The sequence below is a fragment of the Ochotona princeps genome, chromosome 15 (genome assembly GCF_030435755.1).
Source record: "Ochotona princeps isolate mOchPri1 chromosome 15, mOchPri1.hap1, whole genome shotgun sequence".
Classification (NCBI taxonomy): Eukaryota; Metazoa; Chordata; class Mammalia; order Lagomorpha; family Ochotonidae; genus Ochotona; species Ochotona princeps.
The window spans coordinates 9,998,139-10,020,803 of record NC_080846.1 but is presented as its reverse complement, the minus strand read 5'-3'; the positions used below and the strand labels follow the sequence as shown (position 1 = coordinate 10,020,803).

Sequence of the window (22,665 nt, the reverse complement as noted above, 5' to 3'; positions counted from 1 at the left end):
AATTTAAAGTGGAGTACGCTGGGACACAAAAGGGCACCCATATGAAAGTCAGGCAGTGGATTTGCCCACTATAACAACAGCCCAGAGAGGGAGATTTTGTTGTTGTTTGTTTTTTGTTTTTGTAATTGATAGAAGGGGATATAAGACAAGACGATCACAGGGATGGAGGCGATGTGGCCACAAGCGCAGGGATGCTGGCAGGCATCAGAAAAGGGTTGAGGGAAGGCTGATAATCTCCTCTCCAGTTTCCTAAAGGCATGTGGTCCTTCTAGCTCCTGGATTACAGCCTATACGTCTATCTAATGAGAGGACATTTACATTATTTTAAGCCATGTGTTCTGTGCTTGCGTATCACAGCAGCCAAGTAGTAAACACCTGGGCCATCCAGTTTGGGGTGTAGTGCTAATTCAGCCATGGAGGATGCGCTTAACTAACAGACCTGTTCCACTATCCTTCCTGTCCCAAGAGACAAGCAGGTGTCCAGCTCCAGAGAGCGGTGAGTCGATGCCATTAAGAGCTGAGATGATCAGATCCTCCAGTTTCTTATAGGAAGCTGAAATTTTAGGTCTTTCTTTTAAAAAGAACTGTTCTGGATTTCATTATGGAGAACTATTTTAAGTAGAGCCAGTGCCATGTAGATTGAATTAAAAATGCATGCATCCAGCTACACGTAGCCCGTGAGGCTCCAATTTGCACTTTCTCGTCTTTCTGTTTTGCCACAGGCTGGCCACTGAAGACTTGGTTCTGTCCTTTAATAGCTCCTGGTTGCAAGAGCGGGATAACATGCTGATTTCTGTAAAGCATTACAGAGCCTGTGAGAGAGTCAGGTGGAGGGTACATGGATGATGGGAATGCTGCTTCTACCTGCAGAGGAAGAAGGGAAACTTAGGAAGGGTGGCAGGCAGAACTCGGGTCCAAAGTGAGCCGTGAGAGAGGATTCAGTTTTGTGATGGAGCTGCTGGTGGTAGGACTAGCAAGAGCTGAGGCAGGGAGACGCAAGAAAACACGGTGTTCCTGCGTGCTGACACCATGGACAGGAAAGTAGAAGGGCAGTGCTAGATGGACCTGGAGGCAGAGGAAGTGAGTGCCTGGATGAGATAGCCAGGAATGGATCTTGTAGCCTGCGGACAGGGAGGCTGCAAGGGTTTGTTTCGCTTGATCAGTGTCCCTCTAAAAAGAAATGTTCAGGTCCTGACTCTCGGTACGTGCGTGTGACTGTATTTGGAAGTGGAGTCTTTGCAAGTGTAGTCAAGTTAAAATGATATCATGCTGGATGAAGGCAGGCCTCAATGCAGTGGCTGGTGTCCTTACATCAAGAGAAAACTTGGGCTAGGACATATACAGAGTGTCTTGTAGTCAGAGATAGACACTGGAGTCAAGAAAATGAAGACCTTCCAGTCAAGAAGCACCAAGGGTGGGCAGCTACTACTGGCAGACAGAAGAGGGAAGAGAGGAAAAAGGATTCTCTACTAGAGCCTCCTGAGAGAACAGGCCTTGCCCGCATCTTCACCTTGGCACGCTGGGGTCTAGAAGCACAAGAGAATACACCACTGACAGTATAAACCATCCAAGGTGTTGTGCTCTACTGTGGCAGACCTAGGGAATGGGAATACAGGGGTTGGCCAGATGTGCTGTGAACCTGAGAGAGCTCACTGTAACTGCAGGTGGTGTGTGGAATGGAGGGTTAGATCTGAAGGCAGGAAGACCAGCAGGTGCTGGTGTGGGTGTGAGGCTCTGGTGGCTGTACCGGTAAGCTCTTTGGAGGACTTTCTCATAGGCTCTCCTGCTCCTCAACTCTAAGCTTTGTGCGTCTTTTAAAGTTGATCTTTTTTTACTTATTTGAATGGCATACAGACAGAGTGAGACAGAGCCAGACAGAGGTCGTCCATCTGTTGCTTCATTTTCCAAATGTCCACAACAGCCAGGGCTGGGCCAGACCAAAGCCAGAAGCCTGAAATAGCATCTGTGTCTCCTACATGAGTGGCAGGGACTCAAGTACTTTCTCCATCACCTGCTGCCTCCCAGGGCATGCATGAGCAGGAAGCTGGAGTTAGGAGTGGAGATAAGACACAAATCCGTGCACTCTAATATGGGTTGCAGGCTGGCCAAGCCGTGTCTTAACAGCTGTGCCAAATCCCAGCCCCTGGGTTTGTAAATGGGAAAAAGTTTTGGAAACTGGACCATTGTCTTGTCCAATCCCATATTCAACAAATGCTCTCTGAGGTCAGAGGTCAGGGAGACAAGAGCTGGTCCTGAAGAGCATACCGGCTTGCTGGCTTCTCCTCTGATCTTTCCTGTCTTAGGGAATGGCCACCAAAACAAAGCACCTTAGGCGGTGTGACTCAAACAACGGATGTTATTTTCTCCCAGGCCTGGAGACTGTAAGTCTGAGATCAAGCAAGGTTTCGGATGGAGAGTTCTCCTGGCTTCAAGTGAGCACCTTCTCACCGTGTCCTCACATGGCACTTCCTCAGTGCACAGGCAGATGAGTGGAAGAGAGCAAGCAAGCCCTTGGGAGTCCCTTTTCAAAAGGACATTGTTCCCATCAGATCAGCACCCAACCCTCCTGGCCTCTTTTTGCCTCTGTACCTCCCTCTGGCTCTGTCTCCAAACACATCCTCTCCGGCAGCTGGGCTTTCCCTGCAATGGTTGTGTGTTCCCAACACTCTCTGAGCCACCTGACACCTGTGAGGTTCCACAAAGCCTGCTGCCCTGGTCCTCCTGCCTCCATGGTAACCCCACAAGACAGACATTGCCCTAGCCCATTTCACAGATTTAGAGATTGCAGCCCACAGGAGTGGCACAGCTGGTCTAACGGGCACACAGCTGGCACCCAGGAGAGCCACCCTTTAAATGCAAGGGTCTGACTCCAGCCACCCTGCCCTGGGCCAGCCTGAGGCACACTCTCTACATGAGACTAGAAATCCTGGTCACATCGTCACACAGCCTTCCCTGACCTGTGGTTAACATGTTCCTGGGCAGTGTTAGGCCTTCTCTGGGATTTCACAAGGATCGGACAACATGAAAAGCATCCTGGCAAATGTGCTTCAGGGGGAAGTACGAGAATTTAAGGCAGGAGCCAGCCTGCTTGCCTGGTTGAGTGTGGCCCAGCAGTCCTGTCCTGCAGAAGCCACTCCAGCCACCCCAGCACACACACGGGAATGTTAACTCTGGGTGACGCAAGATGTCACCACCCATAACCCAGGACTTCAAGGCATCCATTCTTCCCGTTTGTGAGCACCTCTTCCCAGAACGTGCTCGGTGCCTTTCCAACTCCGACCCCATGGGAATGTCCTTGGCTGCCGTGACTCCTGAGAAGCGGATGACGACCCATCCAAGACCCCAAAGCTAGTGGATCCCATCCAAGATGGCCTTGCATTTGAATCTTCTTGGCTCCCTATTTATCTGTCTGTCTGGAAGAGAGAATCTGAGCAGGGAGAAGCTGGTGTTTGGGCATGTTTGATTGTACTTCCTTCTTGGATGCAGCCTGAGTCTTCTTTTTACAGTTCTCATCACAGAGAAAACTGCTGGGGTCCAGGGACACCCCATCTATCACTCAATGTGGCTGGTGTTCTCCCCAAATACAGGGAGGGTCCCCACCTCAGTGGGCTGAGATAGCCCAGGCTGTTGAGTCTGTCTTGGTACTCTATCATCCATTCACTCCCCTGTGTGTCCCTGCAGCTTGCCCTGCCTGTGTCCCTGGTTGTCAGAGATCATGCTGGCTGTTGGGATGTGGAGAATCAAAGGAATTCCCAGATGCAGGGGAAGAGACACAGGAAAGAAATCATTGCAACATACCCAAAAGACACATACATTAGCATCTCAAGGTCATGATTTTTGCCAATTTCTTGGAATGGTTTATCAGTTTTACTATTTTTCCTGAATCAAGTCAATTTTCCTCCTCTGTTCCTTCGATGCCAGCTTTGGCTTCACCCTAAGCAGTAATACACATGCACTCATGGGTTTAATTTGCTATTTTTTTCCTACTATGTATCATATTAAGTTGACTGTTTAATAAAATGCCTGTGAGGATCCACCTAACAGCATCTTGTGCTACACTTGCAGGTGTGTGAGCCACTGGTGGGAAACACTGACCCATGGCCAAACAGACCCTGTGAGTGCTGGGATGGAGGACTGGGGGCTGCCATGGCAGAAGGAACAGGCTTTTCTCTTGTTAGACCCTGCTTGGTCTGGTGGAGACACAGTAGGGTTCACAGTTGGCTAAGCAGAGTCCCAGGGAAGAAAGCAGGGACGTTTGTGCCTCTCACCAGAGCATCTCAGAAGGGTCAACTTCTCAAGGTTTATGCCATCTGGGTGGGATTCAAGGTCATTGTCTATGCTCTCTACCAAGGTAGGCAAAAGAGATCTAGGAAGCAACAACCTGTTTTCCAAGCTGCTGCCATCAACAGCCAGTGACAGATGATACTCCTCCGGGAGCTGTTCTCCCTGGGTGCCCTGGAATCCCCAGGGTTTGCACTTTCCCGTGGCCCCACCCAACAAAGGCCAAGAGGGTGACATCATCCTGAGAGCTATTAGAATGTACTTTCCTTCTTTTGGTAAAAGCTGAATTAGTTTTTTTTTTAAAGATTATTTATCTATGCGAAAGGCAGTGAGAGAGACAGAGAGAGAAAGAGACCTTCTGTCTGTTGTTTCATTCCCCAAATGGCCGGAGCTGCTGGTCTGGGTCAGGCCAAAGCTGGTAGACTGGGACTCCATTTGGGTCTCCCACATGGGTGGCAGGAGCCCAAGCACTTGGGCCATCTTCTGCTGTTTTCACAGGCATTTTTCCAGGCACAGCGACAGAGATCTGGATTGAACTCAGACTGGCATTTCCATATGGGATGCTAAGAAAGAAAACCAGGTTGGGGAGGCGTGTGTGCGGTGATGCTGTGGCATAATAGGTTAAACTGCTACCTCTGACACCAGTATCCTACAATGGGTACTGGTTTGAGTCCTAGCTGCTCTACTTCTAATCCAGTTCCATGCTAATGGATGTGGGTAAGCCACAGATGACCCAAGTGCTGGAATCCCTGCACCCAGGTGAGAGACCTGGATAAAGCTCCTGGCCTTGGCTTGGCAGAGCTTGCAGCCATTGCAGCTGTTTAAGGAGTGAACCAGTGGATGGAAGATCTCTTTCTTTTTCCTTCCCTCCCTCTCTTCTTTGTAACTCTGCCTTTCAAATAAATGGAACACATTTAAAAAAAAATAACACTATACAAACTCAAGCATTCTCATTCTCAATAGCAACTGCTTGTAAAGGCTCTTTCCAAGTAAATGGAATGCAATAGTGTTTCGAGGTACTACCCATTGCCTTCATTCCACAAGCCTTTGTTGAGCACCTGTTCTCTCTTGGGCTTGAGTTAGGCACTGGGGTTACAGGGATGGCCTGAGACAGATGCTTTTTCTGCCTCCATAGGGCTTAGTGAATGAGGCTGATTAATCACCTAATCCTGCAGAAGAACATAAAATGAGCCACAGAGAGTACCCTGTGGGACTGGATTGCAATTGTGATTCCTTCTGGAACTGCGGGTCAGGCTGCCCTGAGAGAATGGCTGAGACCAAGGACTGGGGCTCTAAGACACGGTGTGGGCGAAATGGAGACACTGCCAGTCGGTCCTCATGACATCGCTCCCACAAGCCAGGCGTTGACTCATTGCATCTTTGCTACAGCTTTCTGAAGTTGGCACGGCGGTCCTCACTGCACAGGAGGGAAACCCTGGCACAGAGAAGGCGAGCGACTCCCCCACCTCCCAGGGGCAAGGTGCGCAGCTGGCCAGTGGCAGTGCTGGGACTCAGAACCGGATCTGGGTGACTCAGGCTGGTCCCATTCCTCAGGAGACACTGCCACTGTAGGAGATGAACAAGTGAGACTACCAGCTGTAAACACCTGGCAGGTTACAACGATGGTGCCATGTGGAGTTTCCCCCTTTAATCCTTAGTATTGTTCATACAGGCTTGGTAAGCGAACCTCCATTCAGCCAGGGGACAACCAGGATTCAAGTACTGAGCCTTGTAGGGGCCAGCTCAAAGAGCTCACCATGGGGCTAAGGCTGTGCAAAGCCCTGTGTGTGACCTAGGACTCCTGGGCCCTGACTGAGCCCCCACCCCTACCCTGAAACCTTCTGCGTTGATCTCTGCTTTCCTCTGCCCACCTGCGAAGTCATACACTGAAACAGCAGCTGGCACCCTGGGTGAGGACCCATGTCTGTTTGCGCTGTGCTGACTTGTGTGCTGGGATTTCACAGACTGTGCCTGGTCCTGTGGGGACCAGAAAGTAACAGATGGATGGATGTCTCAGGCCCGGTGAGTGAAATTACAGGTGCAAGAGGAAGACTGCCGTGCAGGGTGGCCTCTGGGCAGGGCACTGTTTGCTGTGTGACTACCTGTGGCTTGGTACTGCCCACCTCTGGGATGGGGCAGAATCGTGAGCTGAGGACCTTGGAAGCATCTGTTCCTTTCTCCACCCCGGGGAGCCTTACCACCAATAGCTGTGTTATCTTCCAAGTAACCTACAAATGGAAGGGTTGCCTCTTGTCCTCAAATACTTACTGCCTTTGTCACTGGTGACTAGGCTAGGCACTCAAATGACTCTGACTGCTTGGAGTCCTGGCTCCTTCCTTCACCCACTACCTGACCTTGAATGAGCTTCTGAACTTCCTGTGCCTTAGTTTCTTTATCCTTATGATGGAGGCAGGAATATTTACCACACCCTAGGGGTGCTATTAGAAGGATTAAAAGATTGTTGGAAAAGCATTTGGTGAGAGCTGGTTTTTATCACTGTTACTGCCTAACTTCCTTCCTTCTTCCCTACCCTCTTTCCTTTTTTCTTTCCCTCTTTCTTCCTCATTGAAACCACGTAAGAAAATCCAAGACATTGCAACTACCAGGCCCTGCAAAATCTACTCAATTCACATAGTCTTAAGGACCTATTAGCCAAAAAAGGAGCCTATTGGGAAAGACTCAGTGTTTAGGCTTCTCCTCCTTCCTGACTCCATCTTCCACCCTCTCATCCCCAGGGTACCTAGCACGATGCCTTACACAAGTCCATGTGCAATAAACCCTGGAGACTCGGATGAGGGCGTGTGTAAGGGTCCAAATCATAAAGCCAGGCTCTGTGGGTTTGGATCCTGACTTTACCATGGAAGAGCTGTGTAACTTTGGGCAAGGGTTCCAGCCACTCTAGATTTGCTTCCCTGTGTATAGATGATTATGATAAGGGGCTGGGCTGAGGCATGACACAATTAAGGATATGAGATTTCAATCAGTGACAACACAATAAACAACACTCAAGTGTTAGCTATTACTATTGTTCTTGATTGGCTGGGCCAGGGTCAAGGCTCAGTGGTGATGAATGTTTCAAGATCTCTCAGCTCATTTATCACACACAACCCCTGGCCAACACATAGTGTAGGGGACACCTGCAGTCTGTTTGCTTCCCTCTTAATTCTCTCTTTTTATTATTCTTCTCTATAAGAGAAGAAGACAAGACAAAAGGTGAACTTCTCTGGCCTGCTACAGCCTAGTAGATGTGATGGACCAGCCAGCAATGCTGTGTTCTGGTGGAGGTGGCGAGGGTAGCACTGCACTGGAATATAAATGGTAGGGCCAGCAGATAGCATCTTTTGACACTTGCACACTGCTTCTTCTTTAACTTAAATCTTGCGATTTCTTCCTGAACACAGAGAGATTATGTCTTCCTGAGCACCTATAGAGCCTTGGTGCTACGTGATGCTAGAGGGGTTCTCCCCTCTTTCCTTTGTTCTTTGGCAACTGAGCTTCTTTCTGCAAGCATCAGTCTCCTCATCTATTAGGTGGGAGGATAGTACTCACACTACAGGAAGTCCTGGAAGGCTGCCGGAATGGCTCACCAAAGTACTGGGTTCCAAGCAGTGGTCAAGAAGCACTTGGCTGGCTCCCAGTATGAGGCCTTTAGGTACTGTGCTAACGCAGATCAGCTCAAATAGATTTGGGGTATCTGGATTTTTTACCCCTGAAATCGCCCTGAGTGGAAATGACATAAAATTATACTCATTGAAAATTCAATTTATGGTGTTAGAGTGCAGATGCAGCTCATCATCTTCCTCGCACTTAAGACCTGGTGAGATGGTCTACTTGGCAGCGTCCACACACACCTCTGTGCTTGTCTGGTCTGCCCCCTGAAGCAGGGGAATACCATGGTAGACGTCCAGGCAATGCAGATAGGATAGATGACAGATTGTTCTGTTTGGCCAGGACACTCGGCCCCAAGAAGGGAAAGAAAAAAAGAGCAGGAGCAAGCCAAGGGATTTAAGTCACTTCAAAGAAGAAATAAAAGACAACCAAACACAGGGCCACCTACACAGCACTCGCTTTCCATGTCCTGATGCAGCAGGGTCCTCCTTCTTACATAGGCTCCAGAACATGGAGGCTCTTAGTGGCCCAGAATCCATAGACAAGGAGGCTGAGGTCTGGAGAAGGTCAAGGTTTGCACCCAGAACTCACAGTGAGAAGCAGTGTCAGATTGTAGCAAGCCTGTGTGCCTCTTGCTCCTGGTTGGGACTGTTTGAAGGTGTCCTGAGACTTAGGAAATGTACATGAAAACATTTCAGAGGGAAGGGGGCCTCCCGCCCACAGCTTCCCCTGGAAGAGGGGACAGAGACCAGGAGGAAGCTGGGTCCTGTGTTGACCTCATCACAGCAGTCTGGGTACAAACTCTCTGGGAATCCTTGGAGCTGTTCTTACGGCTTTTCAGAGCCTGGCTCATGTCCACATACAACAGATACTTAACAGCTGATGGTGAGAAGACGACGTGACTGGTACCATGGATGAAGGGATTCATGGGATAAAGGGAGTGGGCTGTGGGCAACTGGGGCTGACTTTGGGGGCTGGCGGGCCAGATGCCACAGTGGGGCTGAGCCAGGGAGGCAGGGGCCATGCTGATGGAACCCACAGTGACACTGCAGTTCACTCATCTGTCCAGCCTTGAGCTCCCTGAAGGTTCTTTTTAAAAAGATTTATTAATTTTTATTGGAAAGTCATGTATACAGAGAAGAGGAAAGACAGAGAAGATCTTTTGTCCACTGATTCAATCCCCAAGTGGCTGCAACGGCTGAAGCTGAGCTGAGCCTATCCAAAGCCAGGAGCCAGGAGCTTCTTCTGTGTCTCCCATATAGGTACAGGGACCCAAGGCTTTGGGCTGTCCTCGACTGCCTTCCCAGGCCACAAGCAGGGAGCTGGATGGGAAGTGGGGTAGCCAGGACATGAACCAGCACCCATGTGGGATCCTGGCGTGTACAAGATGAGGATCTCCCTGAAGGCTCTTAAAGCCAATTTCCAAATCTACCTGCTCGCTCCCATGGCTGCACATGCTCAAGTCGGGGGCAGCCTGTGACCCCCATCGGATGGTCTCCGTGTTGACTGTCCAGGCAGCTCACTTCCTGTCCATCCCAGGGCTAGACAGCACCCTCTGAGTACTGGGGCTTCCTGTCCTGTCATGTGACTGTCCTCAGGGAAGAGCAAGACCACAATTCCACACATCCCAAAATGTGCCCAGAGATAGGAGCTCCCCCAAGGCCATACAGCAGGTGGCAGGACTGGACTAGAACACATGTGTGTGTATATGTAGGGTGTCCCAAGTGCTCACATTTTTTTCTTTCCTCCTCCATCATTCTGTTACTAAAGGACCCATAGTCACCTCAGTCCTTGTACTTTGAAATGAAAGACACCACCTTTCCATGGTTTTCTAAAGCAGCTATCCGAGGCAAAGTTACACACATTTATCCAAAACACAGGCTTTGGCATCACAGAGTCTTCCCACAAGATGTCTTTGGGCAGGTAAGTCAACCTCCCACATTTCCATTTTCCTACCTGGAAATAAGGACAAGAATGTCTGGCTTATTGGGCTGTTGTGAGGTTCCGAGTCTTTCAAAATGCCAAATGTTATCCTGATCTAGGTGCTGGGGCTGGAATAATGAACAAGACAGACACAGCCCACACCGTAGCACGCTTGCCATGCTCAGTTGAACGACACAGCCAAACACCGAAACAAATGAGATCTTTTCAGACAGTGCAAAGTCCTAAAACACAAACTTGAAGAATTCAACAGTGGGATGCACCAGTCACAGGGCATGGCAAGGCCCCTCAGGCCGACAGCACCTGTGTGAGCTGGGGGCATTGGAGCTGGAAGCTGACAAATGAGAGGGAGCTGGTCTGCCAGGACCAGGAAGAGGCTGAGGGAAGTGCCAGGGCAGTGCTTAAGCTGGGGCTGAGCATGGCTTGGTGCAAGGATGGGAAGAGGGCCAGTGCAGTGCAAGCATGAGGAGAGAGGCAGAGAAAGGCAGCCCTATTTGGTCTCCAAGAGAGACATCAGGAGAGTATCCTGGGTCAATTTTTTTCCTTTTTGCTTGAAATAAGATAATATGTGCATAATATTATTAATACATGACCTGACCCATGGCAGATTATATTTCATAAAGGACAGCTTTATCATTGTTTTTCATTCCTAGGCTTCACCACTAATCATGATGGACTTCCAGAAGCTGGGTGGCCTAAGACTGCCTGCTTTTCAGGGGTACTGCTCTGGGGTGCACATGCCTGGGAAAGGGGCAGAGCAGCCCCAGCAGTTTCTGACACCTCCAAGATTTCCTCCTGTCTTCTTCCCTCTCCCCTGAAAGCTTGATGCCAGCCCTACTGCTGGGCCAAGGGACAACCAGCATAGAACGGCTGGGCCCCCCTCCAGCTGGCTCCAGCTCTGGGACTCCAAGCCTAGCGGCCTTCATGTTGCTGTAAAAATGCAAAGCATCCCAGAAATTTTAATTACTGGGCGTTGCATAAGCCAGCAACCAGTTCATACAAAAGAACAGCAGACCGGAAAAAAAAAAGATTTTTTAACACGCCTTCCACCTCTCCCCTCCTTTCCTCTGAAACAAGTGTTGTAGGCATTGACTCCCAGGCCTGGAGAAACACTCCAGGTATGTGCAATCTTTTTTCTTTTTCCTTTTTTTTTTTTCTTAAGTTTGTTGATGTGACATCAAGGACATTTTTTTCCCCTGAATATTTGAGGCCAAAGCAGTTATAGCTTCCTTCAAGATGTTTGGAAAGTTCCTGATTGTCTTGGTCCTTGCTGGGTTGAACTTGTGCCAGGACCTCATTTACCCATTCTGAGGACTTTGTTATAAAACAGACTTCATCATATAGTGGGTCTGTCTGGGTCCCGTGACTTCACTGTAAGGGATCATTAAGGTGTGAATTCCAAACACAATGACTGCAGTTCATCATGGAGAAGAGCCATAACAGGGTTGGGGAAAAGCTCCCTGTTTCTTAAGACTGTAGCCTCTGGGCTCTCATCTCCATCTAATCTAATCATTTGTGCAGGACCTGCTGTCATGGGCATTGTTCTGAGTACTTAGAAGTGAAAACCCAATTAGCCAAGGTCAGGAACTTCACTTTCTAAAGACTGAACTTGAAGCAGAAGCTGACACAGCCAAGACTGTTGATCTCTGATGGGGGGCGACCATGCTGGGAGGAGAGGTGTCTTCAAGACAGGACGCCTGCAAGCAAGGTTGCCTTCATCGCGATCCTCACAGCAGCCGTCCATCGAGGGAGGACTGTGTCAGGAACTCGGTGGACTTCTCCCACGGATCGTGATGTGGTCCTCTCAGTTCTAAGAGGGAGGCGCTAGGTTTGTCCCTATGTTAGAGACGAGGAAATAGTGTGGAAATGTGAGGTTACTGGCCCTAGGTCACACAGTGAGGAAATAGAAGCGGTGTACTGTCAGCTAGCAAGTGTTCTGGAACAAAACAAAAAACCCTCTGCTGTGTGCTTTCTGCCAATGTCTGTGGTGTAAATACTCCACAGAATCATGCCAATTCTAAGTTCTGGATTTGATTCCAGTGAATCCTGAGTCAGGAAGAATGCGGTAGCACACCATGATAAGAGTTCTATCTTATAGATGGCAACAACTGAGTGCCTGGGTAAGAGTATTACACGATGGGATTACTAATAAGTGATGAGTTTTCAGTGTAAATTATCTTATTTTTAACGATGCTGGCTTTGACAACTGGATTAGAAACTTATAGAAACTGTAACAGTGAATTCTCACAAGGCAAAGTGGGCCCCTAACTGAGCATGGGGTGCCCAGAGTCTCAGAAATCATGCTTACACTCCACTCCCCTATCCCTACAAGAGCAGGAAGAAGAGCCCAGTGTGTGAAGGACAATCAAGTCAAGAAAATGAGAAAACTGTGGGAAGAAAGGTGGATAGGCAAGAAAAGAAAGAGGAATAACTGGCAGTCATTTACCAAATGTTTTTAACGCATCCCCAGACCCTGAACTTGTGGATCTGGTGTGACCTTGGCCAAGCTTCTGTGTGTCCCAGCTTTCACTTTTTTCCAACATGCAAATGACCCCTACATCATCACTTTTACAAGAAGTAAACACATGGATACCATAGAGTCCTCATAGGAGGACCCAGTGCAGAATACACTCAGATGTCAGTTCTCTATTATAATCAGATCTCAACAGTTACCTCTGTGAATTCATGTTCATGCTCATTTGATAGAAAATTACTATGTGGAAATAAGGGTGCTGGGACTTTAACCTCCCTGCTTTCCAGTGTCTCAGAGAGGGCCCTTTGTAATACACATTTTCACACTCCTTGATTGCTAGGGGGCCAGCCAAAGAACTCTGGGAAGGAAGTTCCTCCTGATGACAGAAACCAAGCAGTCACCCCTTGCATCCCTCATTATCTTCCACAGCTGCACCTGCACTCAGAGGTAGGGTGGTGAAGTGATTAGGAACATGGGTTGTTGGGCCAAACTGCTCTGCTTTTACATCCTGGCCCTGAAGCAGCCTGACCATGGGCTTGTCAGCAAATGAACAACATCTCTGAGCCTAGGTTTCCATGTCTGCCAAACAGGGTGGCAATAGTCATCTCATTGATCACACAACTTTTGCTCCAAGGAGGAGTAGGAATGAAGACAGCCCAACCACCTAGAGGATGCCAGATGGCCAGCAGGGACCTCATAAAGCAGTCCTATTCCTAGCTGACTTTCTTCTTGTCCTTTGCCTTCCTCCACTCCCCGCCACAGTCTCAGGGTATATGGGAATATGCTCCTCTTCATCAACAAATCACAAGACTGTGGGCTGGTCTCATTTATCTCTATTTCCCCGGGGCCCCATCCTGGCCCACACAGGTTTTCCATGCAGAGTCACCTTATAGCAGGCATGGAGCCATGTGCTGTGTTCTCATACTGCTTGATACTTGTAAAAATCCCACTGGTCATGACTCTCCTATTTTAGTATGAGGTACCTAAGACTGAAAGAGGTAATGAAATTTTTTCAAGTGACAGCGAATGAGTGAAGAAGGATTAAAACCCAGGCTTGCCAACAGCACAGGCATTGGTCCTGAACCTTGTCAGCCCCCAAAGTTTGGGTTCATTGATTCACTCAGGGTCAGCTATTCTGTGTGAGGGAGGTTGCGAGGGCAGAACTTTCATAGATGCCTGGGAGGGTATGCCTCAAGGCTATGTTTGAAATTTCTAAAGGAAATGAAGCCCTATTTGATGGCTGTTAAAAGGTACTGATCAGTAAGTGATTAGCTTGTCTCAAGGGCCAGGTCCTTCCCTTGTCACACAAATGTAATTTTGTTGTGGCTTCTGTCCACATTCTGAGTAAGGAAGGGCACACCCACACCCCCAGAAATTGTCTGCCAAATTATCTCGCCTACTTTATCTTTGCTGCAAACTAGACAAAACAAGACATGCATCCCACCATCTGTTGAGAAAGTCCCCTCCAAGTCTCTGGAGGTAAATGCCCTGTTGCTTTCTGCTTAGCTGTAGCAAACAATGATCAGGAACTTCTGAGTATTCAACAGGAACCCAAAAAGCCAAGAGGAGGTTTCCAGCGCTCCCAATGCCACCAACCAGGAAAATTATTTGAAAGACAGAGTTAGGGAGAAGAGAGCGAGAGAGAGAGAGAGAGAGAGAGAGAGAAAGAGAGAGAGAGAGAGAGAGAGAGAGAGAGATCTTCCATCTCCTGGTTCACTTCCCAAATGGCCACATTGGCAGGCACCTGGAGTGTCTTCTATATCTCCCATGTGGGTGCAGGGTCCCAAGCACTTGGGCCATCTTCTGCTGTTTTCTCAGGCACATTAGTAGGGAGCTGAGTTTTAGGTGGAGTCGCTAAAATTTCAACCAACATCCATATTGTGGTTCTGTTTCCAGAGGCGGTGGCTTTACCTGTCATGCCCAGTGCCAGCCCTGCATTCTTTTTCTTGTCTTAGAAACATTTCAGCTTATCATTCCATTTCAGCCTACTATCCTGGTAATAATTATGTGTTGAATCTCCAAAGGGCATGGCGTTGAGTCAGAGAATTATCTGGAGTGATAGGAAGAGGTACTAAAGGGGGGCAAATTTTTTGTCATCTTCCTTCTAACAATCCCATATGATCATAGCAACTTCTGTCACTTGGACCTGTCTTTATTTCTTGAAAATGAGAGCATTGGGCCTGGCCAACCAGCTCAATGGCTAAATCCTCACCTTGCAAGTGCCAGGATCCCATATGGGTGCTGGTTTGTGTCCTAGCTGCTCCATTCTCTGTTTATGGCCTGGGAAAACAGCAGAAGATCCAAAGTCCTGTAACCCTGCACTGGTGTGGGAGACCCAGAAGAAGCTCCCAGCTCCTGGCTTCAAATTGCCCATTGTGGCCATTTGGGGAGTGAGCCAGTACATGGAAGCTCTTACTCCCTGTCTCTCCTTCTTTCCATAAATCTGATCTGCCTTTCCAATAAAAAATACATAAATCCCTAAAACAGAGAATGGGAGCATTGGCCTTGACCCATAACTCTGTTCAGTTCTGCATTATGGGCTCCTCACGCAGCCCCTGTTCTCTGACAGGAAGGCTCTGCTCTGTCGCCTCCTGACACACTTGCCATCATTTGGTAGTTTTTACTCTGAATCACTGTTCCTTTCTCTTTGCTAACTGCAGGAGTAGGAACTGCTCAAGGATCGTCCGGACTTCGTTTACTGTTCTATCTAGTATACAGTGGAGACTTTATCCATGCTGGGTAAATATTTGAAGTCAGAAGCAAAGGAAGACTCCTTTCTTGGCTCTTCACTCAAAGAACTGACAGTCATGGTGACATACAAGCTGGCGGGCAAACAGAGAACATCAAGGGACTACCCGCGGTGAAGGGCAGGCTCACAGCTTAGACAGAGGCCATTTCACCTCCAGGAGCTAGAAGATAAATTCACTTGCCATGAAGGTGCCCAGCCATCTGTGGCACTAAGTCATGACACAGAGGGCCGACTTGAAAATATGGGAATACTCAGAACCGACACTAGTTGACTCGGGGGTGATCACTGCTGATTGTCATCTAAAATTTGGATCTGCACTATTCCTGGTGGAGAAAAACTTGGGGGTGGAGAGAAAGAAGAGATGCTGGTCTGGGGTAGAGCAGCAAGGAGCCTGGAAGGATTTGGCCTTGAGCCTGTCCAGTAACAGGGACTTTGGTTACTAGATGTGAGCACTGTCACTCACTTGGTAGACATTTTGCTTCCATCTGAGGGAAAATTCCCACATATCTTAGCTGGATTCCTATGATGACCTCAGTCCCTGTGTTCTGACACCACACACACACACCCCAGAACATTCATTTGAGGAGAAGTTAGCTTTGCACAGAGCTCTGGCTGACTCTCAGGAGAACAATATGGGGTCACATTGACATGAATTCTTTATGTGACAGTGTAATATATCTCATGGGGAACAAGGAGAATGGAATTGTGGTTGGCTTTCTGGTCTCTTACAAATATGTTGTGTCCTTCAGCCCAATCAATTGAGTCTAATCTGGTTGAGTTTCTGGATCCAGGAAGCTGGGTTTCACTGAACTTCTATTGTGGTGAACTTGTGAAACTTTTGCTCCTACCCACCTATCTTTTTCCCCCCTGCCATTCATTAGTTGGTTTCTTACTTTCTAAGACTTGGGAAGTGCCTGTTATGTGCAGGTGAGACGCTAGGCATCAGAGAAGCACCTACATTTGCTGGCTATCCAGATAAGAATCAGACACATTAGTTGACAAGGGCAATGGGCTTGCGAGGTACCTGGGTGGAAGTCTGGGTGCTCCAGTGGGGTAAGGGGGGGTGAGAGGGGAGTGAGGAGAGACATATGGGCATAAGGGTGGTGGTCTTTTTTGCTGGGGGAGAGAGAGAGAGAGGCAGGAAAACATTCCCAAGGTAGTGATTCTAGCGAGAATCCTGAGCAATGAATAAGTGATTGTTGGCCAATGAGGTGGAGGAGGTGGGGAGTGTAGAGGGTTAGAAACAGGAATGAGGACAGTGGAGGTTTGGGGAGAGGAGCAAGGGTGGAGACTGTTGTGCCTTCACTGCAGGGCCAGCAGTTGCTTTATGTTCCACAGGAATGATGCTCCTGTCAGCTCCAGATCATGGCTCCCTGGAAGCAGCCAGACTACAGAACATCTTCCTCACATGTGTCCTTCGAGTTTAAAACTTTGTTCTGAAAGCCACTGAGAACAAGGGAATTGTGAGCAAAGGATAGTGTAATTTGAGGATTACAATCGGTCATTTTTCCAGAAGTTGCCATGCAAAGGTTGAATTTGACAAAGATTTGGGGCAGGGTGACTCTTGAGGTTACTATTGAAATTGTAAAAAAGAATCCATGAGGATCTAATCCAAGGCAAAAGCAGTAGAAATGAGAAAGAGATGAATAGAAGAGATGGATAGAGTGAGAATCTATGCGGTGATGGTGAATGAGGAGACCAGGAGGTGGAGACAACAGGTTTGGCACTCCTGGATTTCAAGGAGGTCATGGGACATGTCCCTCCCTCCCCCCACAATGAAATTGTTCAGGATGGAGTCAATAGAGGGGACAGGAGATCAGAGGCGTGCTGCTTCTTACTACACCCGCTCTACTGTCCTTGGAGTAGTGAAGGAGAGAGACCACAGGACCAGGTGGTGGTAGGGAGTGAAGAGGCAGGAAGAGAGAGAAGGGAATGGTTCACGTTAGCATGTCAGGAAGTCTGTCAAGGTACAGGTGGAGAGGTGCCGCAGGAAAGCCCTGGGACAGAGGTGTCTCCGCAGCCACGTTCAAAGACAGACAGGATCCACTGTCTTTGGAGTCCCCAACACTGCACAGGACACGATGAGCTCAGTCCCAAGAGGTTCTGCAACAGCAGCCCAAGAGCCATCATAGAATAAGCGCTCCAGCCGAGGCCAAGAAGATACCAACCACACGTCCATCCATCTCATTCCCTGGCAGCCCTGGGAGCACCTGGCTGTGGCTTTGTGTGTGTTGAGGCTGAGCATGCCGCCTCCACAGCATCCACACAAAAGCGACTCACATATGAAGGAAAGACACATAAATGCCACAGGCATAAGGAAGACATTGAATCAGGGTGCAGGAGAAGAAATTCTCCTGCCCCCACCTCATATTGTCCTTCATTGACATGCACAGACTTGTCTCGGTGTACGGCCATTAAAACTGAAACCAGAAACACAAGGGCGGGACGAGTTAACTCTGCTTCCCATCTCCCACTACCCCAGAAAACACAGGACACGCAGAGTCTCCAACTGTGCACATGTTTTTTGGCTTAAAACTCCCTGGGAGTAGGTCCTTGTGGATACAGAAAAAAAAAAAAAACACAATTCACGTGAATTTCACCAGAGATGCCTATGGAGGGGCCTTCCCTTTGCTGGCAGGGCTGGGAGGAGCTAGGCTAGGAGGCATCCTACATTTTACTGCTGTGAAATTGGCTCCAGATGGAGGCAAAGAAAGGTGTTGACTTCCTGCTGGTGCCAGGCACTAAGTGCCTACCATCTTGGGCCCATCACTGTCCTGTGCTGGGCTACGCCCCCACTGAGGGTCTGGCCAAGGCTCCCACTGATGGGCGGACCAGGCTGTCTGCTGCTCGGAAAAGGCCTTTTTGAATATAATGACTTTCACATGGACCATGGGTTTATGGGAAGGCATGTGGCTGAGGATCTGGAGGTAACAAGGGAGGGAGGTAAAGAGGTGCTTTGCTGGAAGGCAGCAGAAATGACCACATCAAGTCCAGCACCTTCTCCTGCTGTAGTGTCCAGAGCCCAGCTCTGCCAAGGAAGAGGAGCCCCCTGGTATCCTATAGAAGCTTTACAGCCCTCTCCCGCAGCCCCCAAACGACTTCCCTTAGAAAGTATCTTCCCTGGACTGCCATGTGGCCAGTCCAGGGTGGAGGAGCTCGGACAGTCAGACGTGGAGTGAGCACTCATTGGCCCTTGCAGACGGGAGTGGCCACAAACACCAGCACCCCATCAGCTAGTGTGTCATCATGCCTCTCCCATCTTCTCCAGCTACAGGCTGAGTGAATGGGTGTTCTCTGGTTTATGGTGCCCCCTAGCACTAGCCGGTGGGATAGGGCTCTGTGAATTCTGCAAGGAGCAGCCACCTGCCTGTCTAAACACAGGGACCCTTGGGTGGTACTGAAGAATACTGGGTCCATTCAACCAGACTTCAAACAGTCTGTTCTGATATTCTTTTGGTTTTTCAGCCTGGAGTCTTAGACAAGACAGCAGAATAGAGACTCGGTGTTGACTGAGAGCTGGTTGGACCTCCTTCAGTTTTGGCCACATCTGCTTCCCCCCATCTCCCCATCCTGGGAAACAAGTACTCTTGTCCTTAAGGCTCCCCCATGAGATCTGAGCCTGTTGAGTTGAGCAGGATCTTGGGCCCCACTGAATTTTCTATCTCATCCCATAAACACAGACATTAAGGCCTAGACCAACAATGCGACTTTTCTAAGGCAGGCACACAATGGTCTTGCAGTAACCTGTGAAACCAATCTCAGGGCTTTGGATTCTGTTTTCTGTTAGCCTTCCTTTGTCCCTCAGAGAGGAAACGTCTGTGCATCTCTTTGTGGAAAAATGCTCGGAATGTCTTCGGGAGGTATTAGAGAGTCATTTCGGATGGAGGAAAAGCCAACAGGCCAGGGATCAACCTCTTAGGAGAACAGACCTGCTTTTGTCTCAGTTGGTTCAGAGGGTGCTGATTACCTCCAGAGAGAGCTAATGCAACATTGAGGGGAGAAGTTGTTCAGGGCCTGCACACTGTACAAACGGATTCTGAAAAGGGTTTGTCCACGGATCCAGGGGTTGTGAATAGCGGCGGTTTCCCAGGCCAGGTTGCAAGCACTGGCTTCTACTCTGCAGTGGGGAGGAAGGAGCCCCTGGACTGTGATGGAACCAGACAAGCCATCAGTGGCTCGGGCACAGTCTTGACCTTGCCCCCAGGTGACCGTGACTCGTGGCACATCCTGCACCTGCCTGCACCCGCCCATTTCCCACCTATAAAATAGTCTCTGAGTTCCTTTAAGTGATCTCTACATGTCCACACAAACACTTCCTATTGGGCTGAACACTTGGCCCAGTGACTAATGTACTCGCATCTCTCGTCAGAGAACCTGAGTTCAATTTCAAGTTCAGGCATCTTGCTCATGTGGACCCTGGGAGGCAGTGGTGACAAGTCAAGTGCCACCCACATGGGAGACCTGGATTGGGTTCCTGGTTCCCACTGCCTCCTCTCTGCAGTGAACGGGAATGCACACACACACACACACACACACACACCCCATAACTTTGTAGAAAGGGGTTGGACAGGGACTCACCTATCATAGACACGTTCTAAGAAAGGGGAAGTTTCAGGACAGCCCAATTACAAATTGCCACTTCTTCAGTTCTTCCCAAACGGATAAAACCTATCATTGTTTTTAGCAAATGGAACACATAGTTCCTATGCTGCATGGATCCATGAGTCGCAGGTACATGCCATGTAGCTTATAAAGTTTGCTTGAAAAAAAAAAAGAAGCAATCTTTACTTTAAAAGGTGTCTTTTAAAAGTTCATGGAGAAATTAAATGCAGCGATTGGGTTATGTCAGTATAAAAAGTTTTTTTTATGCATAACTTTTTCATATATGTATCATCCATGACCTTTTTTTAAAAACTTATGTATTTTATTACAAAGTCACATATAAAGAGAGGAGGAGAGACAGAGAGAAAGATCTTCTGTCCGATGTTTCTCTCCCCAAGTGAGCACAACGGCCAGTGCTGCGCTGATCCGAAGCCAGGAACCAGGAGGAACCTCTTCTGGGTCTCCCATGCGGGTGCAGGGTCCCAAGACTTTGGGCCGTCCTCGACTGCTTTCCCAGGCAGGCCACAGGCAGGGAGCTGGATGAGAAGTGGAGCTGCCGGGATTAGAACCGGCGCCCATATGGGATCCCGGGGCGTTCAAGGCGAGGACTTTAGCCACTAGGCCACGCTGCCGGGCCTCATTCATGACCTTTTGAAAGTCCCCTCACATTATTAGGTCCATGGGCACCGTGACATCCAGATGGACGGCTGTGAGATCTGCCTGCTGGCAGGGCTGACTGAGCAGGAGGACTGCCCGGGCATCAATCCTAATCCAGGATTTCTGGAGTTGGCGCCTTCTCTTCAGCATGGTGACTGAGCTGACCTCACATGGGGGGGGGGAGGGGGAAAGATGGGAGCCTAGGCATAGACACAAGCATGTCCAACTGCATGACTCTTGGGGTTCACGGACTTCAAAGACACTGTGTGGGCCAGCAATCAGATCACATGTCCTGCTTACATAATTAAGTAGTGGCTAGGATCAAGAGCCACAGGTGCCTTCTACCAGGAGAACCAGCGCTCAGCTGAACTGATCTGCCCGGTTTATTCGATGCAAGACCTTCCCTGAATCCTGGGTACCTGGGGCCAAACTGTACCATAGAAATAATGCAGAGAGGGGGCCTCTGTCATGTGAGCTGCCTATCCAAGGTGGATTTGGCCTGGAAAGTTTGATAAAACCTTCCACATGACTAGCCATTTGTGGGGATAAGCAACTCGGTGAAATCCTACCAAGTATGCCCTTATTTAGCTGGATGTCCCCCTGGCTCCCCAGCCTTGGCCTCTGTGAGCTATTGATGCCCAAGTCTCCTGGGTCCTGTTTTGTTCTCAGAGGGCTACAAAGCATCCTGGCCAAATATTCAGGCATCCACACAGTGCTGGTATGAGCAAGGGTAAAGAACATGGCCACATCTCGCGAGACCATGGACACTGTGCTGGGAAGAACCAAAGCGAACCAAACCAAAAACCCACTGCTGGGAACATCTCTCTGAGCCAGGCTGTTGTTAAAGAGCGCAAGTAGGCAGGGTCTCAAAAGCTGGGTGGGGAAAGGACTGGAGAATGCAGGAATCAGCTTCTCTCTCTCTCTTTTTTTTTTTTTTTAGTTTTTGGAAATCTATTTTTATTGGGAAGATAGATTTACAGAGGGAGGGAGAGACAGAGAGGAAGATCTGTCTGCTGGCTCTTGCAATGGACAGAGCTGAGCTAATCTGGAGCCAGGAGCTTCTTTTGGGTCTCCCACATGGGTTCAGCATCCCAAGGCCTTGGGCCACCCTCCACTGCTTTCTCATGCCACAAGTAGGGAGCTGGATGGGAAGCAGAGCAGCTGGGACATGAACTGGTGCCTATATGGGATCCTGGCACAGGCAAGGTGAGGATTTAGCCATTGAGCCATTGCACTGGGCCAGGAATGGGCTTCTCTGAATGTTGAATTTCCTTAAATGTTCAAGCTGACACGAGGTTTTTTTTTTTTTTCTGTTTATGGAAATTGCATCACCCATGCCATTTCCTGCCAATGTCACCTCTTGGAGGTGTAAAGGCAGACAACAAAGAAATTCTACATGCTTTTCTCTTCAGTTTTAACTCCAAAGGTTTACTTAGCATTCTTCCAGCCAAATCGTAGGAGAGTCATGGCCAATGGAATGTCACGGTAAGTTTAGAGGGATATACATGTTGCTTAACAAGGACACCTAGTTCTCCTGTCAGCTGCGTCTTTGTGAAGACCATCCTGTGTGTGTCCTTCTCAACAGGAGGCAATGGGACCAAAAGGGAAAGGTTGAAAGAACGTGCAAGACCCCAGCCACGAAAGGGTGCTGGGCAGCGGCGGGCTGGAAGGGCCGCCCAAGGCTTGGCTGATAACCATCTCTTGTAAAGAAGAGGAGTCAGTAGGAACAGGCTGAAGCCACTTTCTGGCCAGTTGCCAAATCCTTCCACCACCGTTTCCTTATGTTGGAAAGACCCAATGAGGTTGAAGCTTTGGCTTTTCCTACTGGCAGGATTCTTGTAAGAGACAATGAAGTGAGGCCCAGAACCTTGCATCGAAAAAGATGTAGTGGAATCAGGTGGTTGCCTCATCATCACACTCGCCAAGGGCACACCGGTTACCCATCACGATTTTCGCTCCACTTTCAGATCAAGTTCCCCCTCAAAGCTCCTTGCAGGAGAGTGGAGGTCTGTCCGCACTTCTTTGTGCGCGCGCGTGTGTGCGTTCAGGCTGGCCTGCTTGCCTGTGGCCCTCGCCGGCCAGGTGGCACAGGGCTCCTCTTCCCTGTGCCACTCCACCCACCACTCCGGTTTTGGTGTCAGAAAATTACCCTGTGAGTTCAAGGACGTCCACGGGAGCAGGGGCATGGGCCTGTGTAACTACAGCATTCTTAGAAGGATGTTTCCCTGGGCAGGCTGGGTATTTCCAGCCTGCCCAGGGACGCAAGGGCTATCAGGGTCAGCTCCCAAACGGCAGGTGACTCCCTCGCGGGCAAGAAAGTAGGAGAGAAGGAGTCGTTCTGGGTCCTTGCTCA

The 22,665-nt window shown here is 49.1% G+C and overlaps 1 protein-coding gene across 1 annotated transcript in view; it reads right to left on the bottom strand.

The window, feature by feature from the left end:
* The window catches only part of SYN3 (synapsin III), a 392,583-nt gene that overhangs the window by 188,671 nt on the left and 181,247 nt on the right, over positions 1 to 22,665 (bottom strand). The gene's annotated exons all lie outside the window — the stretch shown is intronic.